Source organism: Equus caballus, chromosome 6 (genome assembly GCF_041296265.1).
Source record: "Equus caballus isolate H_3958 breed thoroughbred chromosome 6, TB-T2T, whole genome shotgun sequence".
In the NCBI taxonomy this organism is placed as follows: domain Eukaryota; kingdom Metazoa; phylum Chordata; class Mammalia; order Perissodactyla; family Equidae; genus Equus; species Equus caballus.
Genome location: NC_091689.1, coordinates 85840405 through 85852995, shown reverse-complemented (window position 1 = coordinate 85852995; position 12591 = coordinate 85840405). Strand labels below are relative to the sequence as shown.

Genomic DNA, 12591 nt, shown 5'->3' with positions numbered 1-12591 from the left:
AGTAAAGCTCATAAAAATGTTGGCACTTCCTTAAGATTGTGGCCGCTAGGACTTTTTCACCTTCATTCCCATGCAACTCAGGCTCCAGCAATTGATCAAAATTAGCATTTAAATGTTTCTACTAGTTTTTGGCTCCAGGGGTTTCTGTTCCAAGTAAGCATATCTTAAATCTGACACCCTGCGTGCAACCCTGCCCAGATTTCAGCATAGCAGTTTCTCCCTCCATCCTTAGTTCTCTAATGCGTCTGAGAAAAGTCATTACTTTTCACTCGTCTCACTTTTTCTTGTCATAAAATTGGGAGTGACAACTTCCAAGTACTTCAGATATTGGAGCTAAAACTGGAAGTCACTGGCACATTTACTTTTCATTACAAGAAGCCAGATATCTGCTTGGGGACAATCGAACAAACTTCCAATATAGCATTAATTCCAAAGCCAGGTTTGAGGCATCCTTGACCCTTCCTCCTTCCACCTAGAGGTGTGAGCAACAACCAAAAGCACTGCTCAGGTGGCTAGTTTCAAACCTACCTCCTGGCCCTCAGCCTCATTAACTGGTGTGACAGTGGAGGACTCTTACCCGTCACTCACCACTGGACAAGAGTATCCACAACTGAATATGAGGAGTCTCACATCCCTAATCTTGTCCTTGGAACAAAACTGTCAGTTACTGGGAGGGCTACAATATGATAGTCAGCCACAGTTTCATAATTCTAGCAGAAAGCACAAGACCCCTGACTCAGGACAATAAGTCTTATTACGGCATAGGAGGTTGTATGAGCTTCATGTTCGCTCAGTTCCACTTGCCTCCTAATCCCCAGGAGGCACAATGTCAAGAGGGCCCACATGGATGCTGTATACGCAATTGGTGACAATACCCTAAGCTTAGGACATTAACAAAATTTTAAAGAGGCTGCTAGAAAATCTGTCTAACCTTGTCACATTGGGAGATGTTATTTCACAATACTGATCAGGATAAACAATCAGCACATCTGCCTTCTGTGCTGAGATGTTCTCTATCTTCCAAGACTGAATGATATAAAAACATCTTTGCAAAAATAATACAAAATCAGATCTAATACAAGATATGTAGAAATATCCTGGAGAATGCCACCCAGTGGTCACGACTGCACAGATGGTTACATGAAATAGACCCTTAAAGAGGGGATTTGGGGATTAGTTATCTGATCTTTGGGTGTCTGAAGACAATGCTGTGACCATAAGAAGGTGGGATATTGGAAGTCCATGGCTTCAAGTACTGACAGAGTTACTTAGAACATCACTTGGAAAGAAACTTGCATTAAAGGCTGCTCTTTCTTGACTGAATGAAGGGGATACAGAGCAATATGGTAAGCATGCGAAATACAATCACCACAAGTGCTATGAGGCAGGGATGCTATTTCTCACCACACTGAGGATCTAAAGAAAGACGACGACAAGCTGGTGGCTTTAAATTCTTAGCTTGAGTTATAACCAGCAAACCAAGGAGTTCCCCTTACTGTACTACATAAATTTATCTCCTATAACCTCGTGTCAGTTGTTGCTGAAAACAAAAGCAGCCTCTGATCTTACAATTTATTAAACAGCAACATCAGTTGAATAATATTAATCTCCATCAAATGCCACATGTGAATCATATTTTATCAGTGAATATATTAACCCTGTTCTTATCTCTTGCCATTCATTAATTCATTAGTTAATTTATTCCTTTCCAGGCAGTGGTTTAAATGATGAGAATGTAGAAATGTGTAAGATGTAGGCTCCTCTTGAGGAACTTAGAGGCCTCTGCAGGAAACAAATATAGTCAATTACATGAGCTATGATAAGCACCATTGAGAGTTGACTACAAAAACTACCAAAGTTTGAGCATGGATTGACCAACACTGCCTTATCCATCAGAGGAATGGTTTGCAGACAACAACAGAGTTGTCACAGGATATAGGAACTTAAAATTCTGTAGTTCCCAAAAAGATGGGGAAAAAATTACATTGCACCAACACTCTAGGAAATTTAGTCTTTGGTCCTGGCAGTTATCAGGAAATTAGGAATATAGACCATTGTGAATGAGATTTCCAAGAAAGAGAAATTTTGGAGGAAGAAATGCATTACAATCTTTAGGCAGAGATTCACAAAGTTAAGGAGGATAAGTTCCCCATCATGCTCAACATTGTACTTGAGAAATAGAAACAGGAAAATAAATTTGCAGCAAAGTTTCATCTGTAAGTCCAAGTCTAATGAACTCAATCTCCATTGATTGATTCTTATTCCTTTTCATGAATGTTATCAAAACTACACAGCAGAGATGATTAAATTAGTAATAACAGAGTTTCATTTTTCATTTTTTAAAATGATGACAACCAAAGAAAGACACTTTTGAAGAATCACATACACTAACAAGTATTTTTTTTCCCACATAAAATGTCATGTGATAGCTAAAGTCAAATAATAGATCAGCTTAGGGATCATCAGATACTGAGAGATATTCCCTTTTTCTGAACTTGTATAATTCCTGTTTGTCAAAATGGACTTTACCTGATTGTTTCCAATTTGACACATTATTATAAGAATATTTTAGAGCCAGGGCATGTAAGACACAGTAATTGCATTTTCTATTGATATTAAAGAAAAAATGATTGAAGAATGTTCTAAATGTCAGTGTCAGCTATAACCTGTGTTCCAAAAGCTTCCCCTCAACTATACACTTTTAAGGCTGTGTTGTGTCTACCAATGTTATACTTTCCACACTTCATTTTTCATTCATTACCTGAATTTAAATTATAACCCTTGAATATTATTCTATACTTTTATTCAAATAAAAAACCTCATTTGTTTATTATTATTTATCATTATCCTACTTTTTGCTAAAAGTATCAATCTACCTTCTTTTTTACCATTGATATTAAGTTGAAGAAATACGTTGATGCTTTCCTAAATCTATGTGATATATGGAAAGAAATGTAACTATAAGAAAGCTAAATAAAAAATAAATCAAAAAGGTTTTCCTTAATTTCTTCTTCCTTAATGATACATAAATGGACGTGTATCATTTATAATTTATGATTCCTTCAACTCATTTATCATTGTAAAAAACCATACAAAGTTGATCTGCATATCTGTGTGATTTTCAAACGAGAGTTAGGTATTTGTTGCAATTATTATGCTGCCGCATTCCTGAGGGGGTAGTGGTCTTCAATAGTTTCTTATGATCCTCACTTTATTATTTTTGCAAACATCTTCATTACTTTTAACTCTTTGAGTTCCACATTTTCTTTACACTCAAATATTTATTTTACCATTTACAAATTGCCCAGATTTACCCAAACACGTGTTTTTAATAGGTCCTAACAGAATTATCCTGAAAGTTATAATTGTTGAGTTTTGTAATTACCCATACTATTTTTACATTATTATTTAACTCTTTCATGTTCTCTTACCAATACTTTATACTGAGCATTTCTATGACGTACTTATTTAGCCGCTTTCTCTAAGGTCCCAATTTAAGCACCTGTTAAGAAGAACATTAATTTTATCTATTTCTCCATTTCTCTTGATCCATATCCACGTATTATTGTTCTCCTCATTACTTCTAATTATTACTACTATGTGATCTTTTACTAATCATTACATAATTCATTGCTCCTCAATAGGAGTAATGAAAACTAAGCATTCCTGACTTTGCATTTTCGCAATTCTAGTTTTTAGTTCTGTGTCTATCGAAATGGTCTTATCCTTACTGAGCTATCTGTTGCTCCTATGAAGAATGCTAATAATAATTATTGTATCACACTATTGTTTCCAGAGTTACATTTAAACACCAACAGTTCCTGTAATTTAGTGAGTAGTTGACAAAATAGAAATCTTATTTTTATATCATATTTGTTGGTCAGCTTCCCTCACTAGATAAGAAAAGCTGAAAGCATTTCAGGGTAAATTATTTCAGCGATTCTGGTGGAAGCTCTCTTAAGATATGTTTTACCTGTTTTTAAGAAGCTATGTTAACTGTTCAAGATCCAATTTCAAAAAATGACAGCACTATTAAATTACCCAGGGATTCAGAATTCAGAGGCCAAAAGGAGTGATTCTATTAGATATAATGTGAGGTGATATGTCATAGACTTACTGAAGTACCAGAGAAGACAGATGATGTAACTTTAATCTGCCTGGGAGTGGGAAGAAGTAGGAATGGGAAAGTCTTGGTTTAGCAGTGCTGGACTGTTCCTAAGAGTCACAGAACATCCTTTATGGTAAATGACTAGTAGATGACAGACATTTAAAACGATACAAATAAAGCATTTCGGTATAGCTCAAAGACAAATTAATGGTTTAACTTGGATAGTATGTTTTAAGGAAACTTATCCTGATTGGCACATAACACAATAAAAGTGAAAATAAATATTGAGAGAGCCGTAGGTTTTACTTTTATTAGGTTGTCTCAACATGTTATATGTATTTTTTTTTTTCGCTTTCTGTGCTCTTGAAATTTCTAAAAGTTAGATAGTGCTCCAGGATTATTAGATCCTAAAAAGTGATCCCCAAAGTGGGGAAAGTATACACATAAATGATCAAGGAAAAAACATAATCAATTATTTAAATAACCATTACTCTTGAAACATATTCATGACTCTAATATCTTTTAAGATTCAGTTCATTAACAAATTGTGCACAACCTATATAATTGTTCAGTCAATTATATACTTAAGTATTTTCCTTCCTAGCTGTATTTCATTCTGCTCTTTTAGACAGTAATTTCTAATGTATTTTCTTCAAATCTATATCCATAGTTAAAATAAAAAAGAAATGAAAAAGAAGTTAAAACCTGATGTACCACATTTCTGGAAAAAATATCATGAAACGTGTGTATGTGAAAACATTTTTTATTATATTAATATTTTTAAATTCTGGTCACAACACAGAAATTGGTTTGAGTTCCTGAAATACCAAATGCTGACCTAAAGTTTGAAATTCTGTAAGAAAGTGTTTAGTTTAATTTACATTTTAGATTCACTGGTAGGAGACATAGCTATATATGTATATAGCTATATCTATGATGATTTCGAAAGAATAAATACATTGAGCAAGCATTGTTCTCCGTATTTAACAGTTATTTACATGCAGTATCCAATTAGCATCAGAAGTATCCCAATTTATTGAGGTAGATTTTTGAGTATGAGAACATCAAATAAACATTGTATTTCATTATTAGTTTTTTAAAATAAACCGGTAAGCCAACAAAGGTTTTCATCTGTAATTGAAATACTCGTAAATGTTAAAAATTCTCTGATAGAAACTAAGCAACTACTATTGGATACACCGGTGTTATCTGAGACTCCTTTGTTCCTTTCCTCTCTATATAATGCAATAGGATATTCATTTATTTGAGAAAGGAACAACCCTGTGCACCGTATTCATAAATGCTTTTTTCACTTGTTGGTTCCGTAAGGTGTAGATGAAAGGATTCAGAAGTGGAGCAATGGAGGTATTGAGCACCGCAATTCCCTTGGAAAGAGATATTCTTTGTTTGACGGATGGTTTAACATACATGAAGATGCAGCTGCCATAAGAAAGGGATATCACAATCATGTGAGAAGAACATGTTGAAAAAGCCTTTCTCCTCTGACTAGTTGAAGGGATTCTTAGAATGGTCAAGGCAATATAGGTATAGGATATTATCACCATTACCAACGTGACCACGAGTGTTACCACAGCTGAGATGAATGCCATCATCTCGATGAGCTGTGTGTCTGAGCAGGAGATCTGCAGGAGGGGATTAGTGTCACAGTAGAAATGATCGACAATGATGGAGGCGCAGAAGTCAAGGTCTAGGCCTAAGATGAGTGGTGGAAAGATGACAAAAAAACCAGCAAACCAACAGCTGAGGACGAGCTGCATGCAGATCTTGGTGTTCATGATGGTGGTGTAATGCAGGGGCTCACAGAGGCAACATAGCGGTCGTAGGACATAGCTGCCAGCAGGTAAAATTCTGATGCTCCAAGAAGGAAGGCAAAAAACACTTGAGCAACACAACTGTTATAGGAAATGGTTTTGTCCCCAGTTGCCATAATAGCCAGCAATTTAGGAATGCATGTAGTAGTATAGGAAATTTCTAAGAATGAAAAATTCCGAAGGAAAAAATACATGGGGGTCTTGAGGTGAGTGTCCACCAGGGTGAGTGTGATGATGGTTAAGTTGCCAACGATGCTTAGCAAGTAGGTGAGAAGCAGAAAGATAAGTAATACAACTTTCAATTGTGGGTCATCAGTCAAACCTGCTAGGATAAACACTGTCACTTTTGTGTGGTTTCCCATTACTGGCCTCTACTTCTCCAGTTCTAAATAGAAAAAAAAAAAAAAGGGAAAATGAAGGAGAGAAAACGACAATCTCGATGGAAAAGTCACAGTGCTAACTAATGTTTAAGGTAAAGTTAGTAAAGCGATGTTTCAGATAGAGTAACACAATGTCGTTGATGTTTTAAAGATGGTTCTGCCAGGAAGAACCATAATTTGCATTTCCAGAATATCTGGACAGAGAATTCAGTCTTTAGTTTGCAATTCTACCACAAAATAACCTATATAATGATATAATTGTTCATTGTTTTTATGTGAATGAATTAGAGGGACTTTTTAAGCATAGAAAAATGCTTTTTCCTCCCCTGACTTTCTGCCACAGTTGGAATGGATGCCATTTCCTGTTCAATTAAGAGTTGTACATATTAGAAGCAAAATGATAACTGTCATTACAAGTACATCAGCCAATATTTTTCATTTAACACACACACACATACAAATGCACGCACACACACGCAAACCTAGCCATCACCAACAAAAATGGCTAGTACACCTTTACCATTTTACTCAGCTAGCCCAACTCAAATGCCTCATTTTTGTGTCATTTACTTTCATGGCTCATGAAATCGATTTCAGATAAATGAATATAAGGCATTGAGAACATATTTATTTGCTGTCTTCATTAGTATTTCCATGCCCTCAATCTCTGTCATCATCCATTCCTTCCTTCTTTGTACCCTGAAGCAAAATCAGCAGCATTAGCTTGGCAGTTTCAGTCTCTGTAACAAGAAACTGCAGTTTTCCTATGTATGTTAGGATTCTGAAGGTAGACCAAGTGAAATAAAATGAAAATAGAGAGTAAAGGATAGAGAAGCAGATAGAAATATATAAAACGGTTCAGGAAATCATATGAGGTGTGAGAGGGAAAGAGAAGAGAAAAATAAAGTCAAAGCCTTATAGTAACGTAGAAAGGGATGAAGGGGTTTTTAGGAATTGGATAGTGAGTGTGAGGAAAAAATTAAAAGAATATAAAAAATGTGAAAATTAATAAGTGAAAGAAATAAAAGTATGTAAATTAGTGAGTAAAGCTATGTAACTTAATAAGTAAAAATTAGTAAATCAAAATTCTAGGGGGAAAATGTTTAAAATGAAATTTCTTTCCATCTGCTTCTATTCCTGTACTTACCATTTTATTCTTTGTGTAAATTACAGACTGAAAACACAAACTATTTTGAAACCGGCATGTCTTAAAAGAGAGGAGGGTAAGTGTCTGATAAATTTCAACACATAACGAATCTCAGAGTAGTGGTGACACAAATTTTAGGAGGCATATACTTCCCTACCACAAGGATATTAGAATGTTTGACTAGCACGTAATTAAAGAAATACTGACTCTAGAATACTAGTCTCAGCACCCAGCATATATTGAGACAGTCGTGTTATTCAGGTTTGTACAGCTACCAAATTGGAGATCAGGATTAAGTTTGAAAGAGAGTATTTTCCAAAGTTGTTCTCTTAAAAGTACAGCATTTTGTACAAATACTTATAGGCCAGATACAGTGTATTTCTTTAAAAAAAAAATGATTACTGATATCTCTAAGGAAATTTTCCTTCTACAGGATCTTCATCAGCAAACACATAAAATGATTAAGATTTGGTGATGTGCCCTAGATAAGACAATGTTTTCTGTCTTGAGGATATAAAATAATTATTTCCAACCTCTAAAACATACATTATTATTAAAGAGGCATATACATAAATAAAAATAAACATATGAGGACAAATCAAAGTTGTTTCCAGTTATACTTTGAGGAGTTTGCAGGCGGATTCTAAGGTAAAGAGATGAGACCTGCTATCAAAATCATATTAATACTATCGGCATATAGGAGCGAAAAAATGATTTTTTGTGGACATTCCTTTTACATTCACAAAGTTATGAAGCAATCTGTCATAATTTTTTCTTCATTTACACAAATTACTCAATGGCAACTTTTGTAGGAATGCACATATCTAAAACACCTACATCAGAATTTTACCATGTGAAACTATTTTTTTGCCCAACTTCAACAATTACGCACACTAACTATCCCCCTCACAAACTATAAAAACATTAGGAAACTATCCCCCTCACAAACTAGAAAAACCTTAGGAAAACTCACATTACCAAACCATTAGAAGTCAGGCCTATGAAGGCAGTGATGTTTAATTGTGTTAGATATTATAAATACCATGTAACTTTAAAAAAGGAAAAGTTTTTCAATACTAAATTTTCATTGTATTTCATTTTTCTCCTTTCACCATTTACAATAAATTATAATTTAAAAGTTTAGAAAAAATAAGGTTAATACTTTAAGGATTTAAAAAAGTGGATTAAAACATATCTAACAGAAAACATGATCTTTAAATTTTAGATATATCAATCCTTTTCATCTTTTTGAGTCCTAAAGAAGTCTACCAAAAACACTTAAAAACTCAAATACCTTTTTAAAAAAGAATATATACACAGATTTATTCAGACAAAACCACCTCTACTTCAATACTTAACTCTTTTATCATCATGCTGAACAGAGCACATTGATATTCCATTGCTCTCTGAACGGATCTTACTCTACCCACAATCTATGATCATTTTTTCTTATCTACAAATGGCAACTTTGTGAAAGGTTTGATTAGCCATTTTTTATTTTTACAGATTTTTAGACTAGTGCATTAAAAAATTAACACTTGATCCCATGGAGTATTTATGCTTTCTGTACCCTGCAGGAAAATATCTAAAGATTATGAAGAATTCTCATGAGGGTATGAAATCCAAGAATACCATTCCCAAAGGACCTCAAATTTGTGTTTTATAGAAGAGTTCTCACCAGGCACTTAATGTTTAAAAGTAAATATATAATTTAAAAACACTACTTCTAACTATGTCTCCAGAGGATTCAGTATAATTTCCATAATATGTCTTTGCCCTTCCACACACTCATGTTCTAAAATCCCAGATACAAATGTAAGGATTTAGAGCAGGAAAAAACACGTTGTTTTAGTTGGTAACAAAAAATGACAGTAGAAGATGGAGAACTTAGCCTGTCATAGGAAAAATTGTGCTCTGGCACCACTATTAATTTCCAAGACACATCTAACACTTCATTTCCTGTATGTCCTTCACTATCTATTCTGAAACATCTTTTCTCAAAATAGTCTTTGTGATATTGTCTAGTGGATCTTAAACTTATATTTCATAACAACTAAGCCTTTGCCTCTTCTTCAATATTAATAGAAAGCTCATCTATATCTATAGCTAGCCTTCTTTGCAATTTATGGTCATGTGACTAAATTCTGTCCAACGGGTGTAAATGGAGATAATCTGTAGAATTTCCAGGATTATCTGCTGATCAAAAGGGTTTGCCCTCCTCTTCCTCTTTACCCCTTTCACTTTGTAATGAGTATGGGGTGGCAAGCCATTTGGAGCCATGAGTATGAGCAACTACACTAAGAACAGTGACTCAACGTGGTAGAACACACCCAAATGCCTGAAACCATCACAGGCCATACCAGTGTAGAAACACAAGGAATTTATGAGTTTCAACATACCACCTTGAACATTTAAATGAGATAAAAATAAACTTATTTCTTGTTTAAACTGCTGTAGTATTTGTCTTTCTCATACTCTAAAGAATCTATGTCATTATCAAAACCTGAGAAGGATCTGAACTTTTACCCTAGTTAGAGTCTAACAGGTTAGCCCATCACCATTTCATAGACACTGCAGAACAAAGGATCCTGCTTAATCAGTGGCAGACACTTTATTACTCACTTTATCACTCAATACATAGCAGGAAGCAGAGGCTTCACGTTCGCATCATTTCCTACGTGTCCTATGAGGGGGGGCATCCCTAAACAGCTGCTGTGTACGCAACGCATTTGTATCTACAGCTGAGGAAGCAAGGTTAGTAAATTCCCAATCTTTTTTTTTTTTTTTTTAAAGATTTTTTATTTTCTCCTTTTTCTCCCCAAAGCCCCCCGGTACATAGTTGTGTATTCTTCGTTGTGGGTTCTTCTAGTTGTGGCATGTGGGACGCTGCCTCAGCGTGGTCTGATGAGCAGCGCCATGTCCGCGCCCAGGATTCGAACTGACAAAACACTGGGCTGCCTGCAGCGGAGCGCGCGAACTTAACCACTCGGCCACGGGGCCAGCCCCGTAAATTCCCAATCATTTAAAGAGCAGACTGCCTGGGGCTGGCCCCGTGGCCGAGTGGTTGATTTCACGCGCTCCGCTGTAGGCGGCCCAGTGTTTCGTTGGTTCGGATCCTGGGCGCGGACATGGTGCTGCTCATCGGACCACGCTGAGGTGGCGTCCCACATGCCACAACTAGAAGGACCCACAACGAAGAATATACAACTATGTACCGGGGGGCTTTGGGGAGAAAAAGGAAAAAAATAAAATCTTTAAAGAGCAGACTGCCTAATTCTGCCCCACTAGAAGAGATTATCTTTAATATACTGGTCAGAAAAATAAAAAAAGGAAATCTGCCGAGACTATTGTTATAAAACATTCTTGAAAAGAGTGTCCAGGACAAAAGCTATCACAACACATGTAGAAATGTTGCAGAATTTTGCATCAACAGCTCCACGTCTCACTTAAAACCCAACTTGTCTGCTGTTGAAATTACATATAAGTATGTCACTGGAAGGTGTGCCAGTAAGACTGAGCTGAGTTTGTTTAAAATAGTAATAGTAACAACATATGGGGCAATCACTAGACTGTAGACTGAGACAATTTCCTGTAGACTTAATTTCCTGTAGACTGTGACAATTTCCCAGATATTCTTTGTTTTTGATGACTTTGACAGTTTTGAGGAGTCTTCAGGCATTTTTTACAATTGTCCTTTATTGGAGTTTTTCTGGAGTGTCTTTGCTTCTGGGTCCCTCAGGTGACAAAGCATGAAAACACACATGTTTATACTAATCACATCTGTACACACAACTATAAATATTTGCATATGTGTCCATCTGTGTCTATATTAAGCTAATCATGAGTTCATACTGACGTCTTCAACACTTCAACTTGAACCATCACCACATGAATCATTCTAGCTTCGTTCTCTTGCTTGTATGTAAACTTTCACTCTGAGTGAAACACTGGCTCCCACCATCTGCCAACCACGTCCTTAATTAGTTAACTCCAGTACATGTGTATAGTGGGAAACAGCTTTATAAACTAGAGAGCAGGGCTTCTGTACTGTCCCTTTAGACTTGAGTCTTACTGATTTCACTCATTCCCACAATTACTTAGGTCAGCACCTTTTTCCTCTACTCCCTTCAGTGAGGCTATTTCATACATTTATAATCCAGTTAAATTCTTCTGCATTCAATTTTAATATCCAGGATTTTTTTTTACTTTGCACAGATTAGAATTATTATTTGAGTTGCAAAGTTTTATTGGTTTTGACAACTGTAGACTGTTATATATCTACTATATCCACTATGTGTCATATAGAATAGTTTTGCTACCTTAAAAAACATCATGCGCTTCAGCTATTCAACCCTCCCTCTCCCAAAGTCCTGACAACCACTAATCTTTTTACTTTCTCTATAAATTTGCCTCTTCCAGAATATCATGTAAGTGGAATAACACGGTCTGCCTTATTTCACTTAGCAATGTACATTTAAAATTCATCTCTGTCTTTGCATGGCTTGATATCTTATTCCATTTATTGATGAATAATAACCTATATGGATATATCATGTATGTTTAGCCATTCACCTTTTGAATAATATGTTATTTGCTTCCATTTTCTCCCGATTATACAAAGCTTCTGTAAATATTGCATACAGGTGTTATGTGATCTCTGAGGTTTTGACTTTTATTATTTTCTTCCTCCCTGAAGAACTTCTTTTTTAGAACATTTCTTACAAGATGTATGTGTTAGGGATAAATTCCTTAATTCTATTTCTTTGAAAGTCTCGATTTCCCCTTCACTTCTGCAGCATAATTGCACTGAACATAGAATTATTTTTTGTTGGATTTTTCTTTCCTTCAGCACTTTAAATATTTCACTACATTCTCTTTTTGTTTGTATGATTTCTGATGAGAGGTCAGAAAGTTCCTGTATAGGTCAACTGTTAATTTCCCCTGACTCTTTTCAAGGTTTTCTCTTTATCTTCAGTTTTTTTCAGTTTGAGTATGTTATGCCTACCTGTGGGTTTCTAATTCATTTTTTTGTGTTTGTTTTTGATATTGTTTTGCTGCATATCCTTTGTGGTGTTCTCTGAGCATCTCAGATCTGTAGTTTGTTGTCTGTCATTAATTTTCAAA

The 12591-nt window shown here is 35.4% G+C and overlaps 1 pseudogene; it reads right to left on the bottom strand.

Moving 5' to 3' along the window:
• Positions 1-5364: 5364 nt before the first annotated feature.
• On the bottom strand, positions 5365-6302 carry OR6C69P (olfactory receptor family 6 subfamily C member 69, pseudogene; annotated as a pseudogene).
• Positions 6303-12591: the final 6289 nt, after the last annotated feature.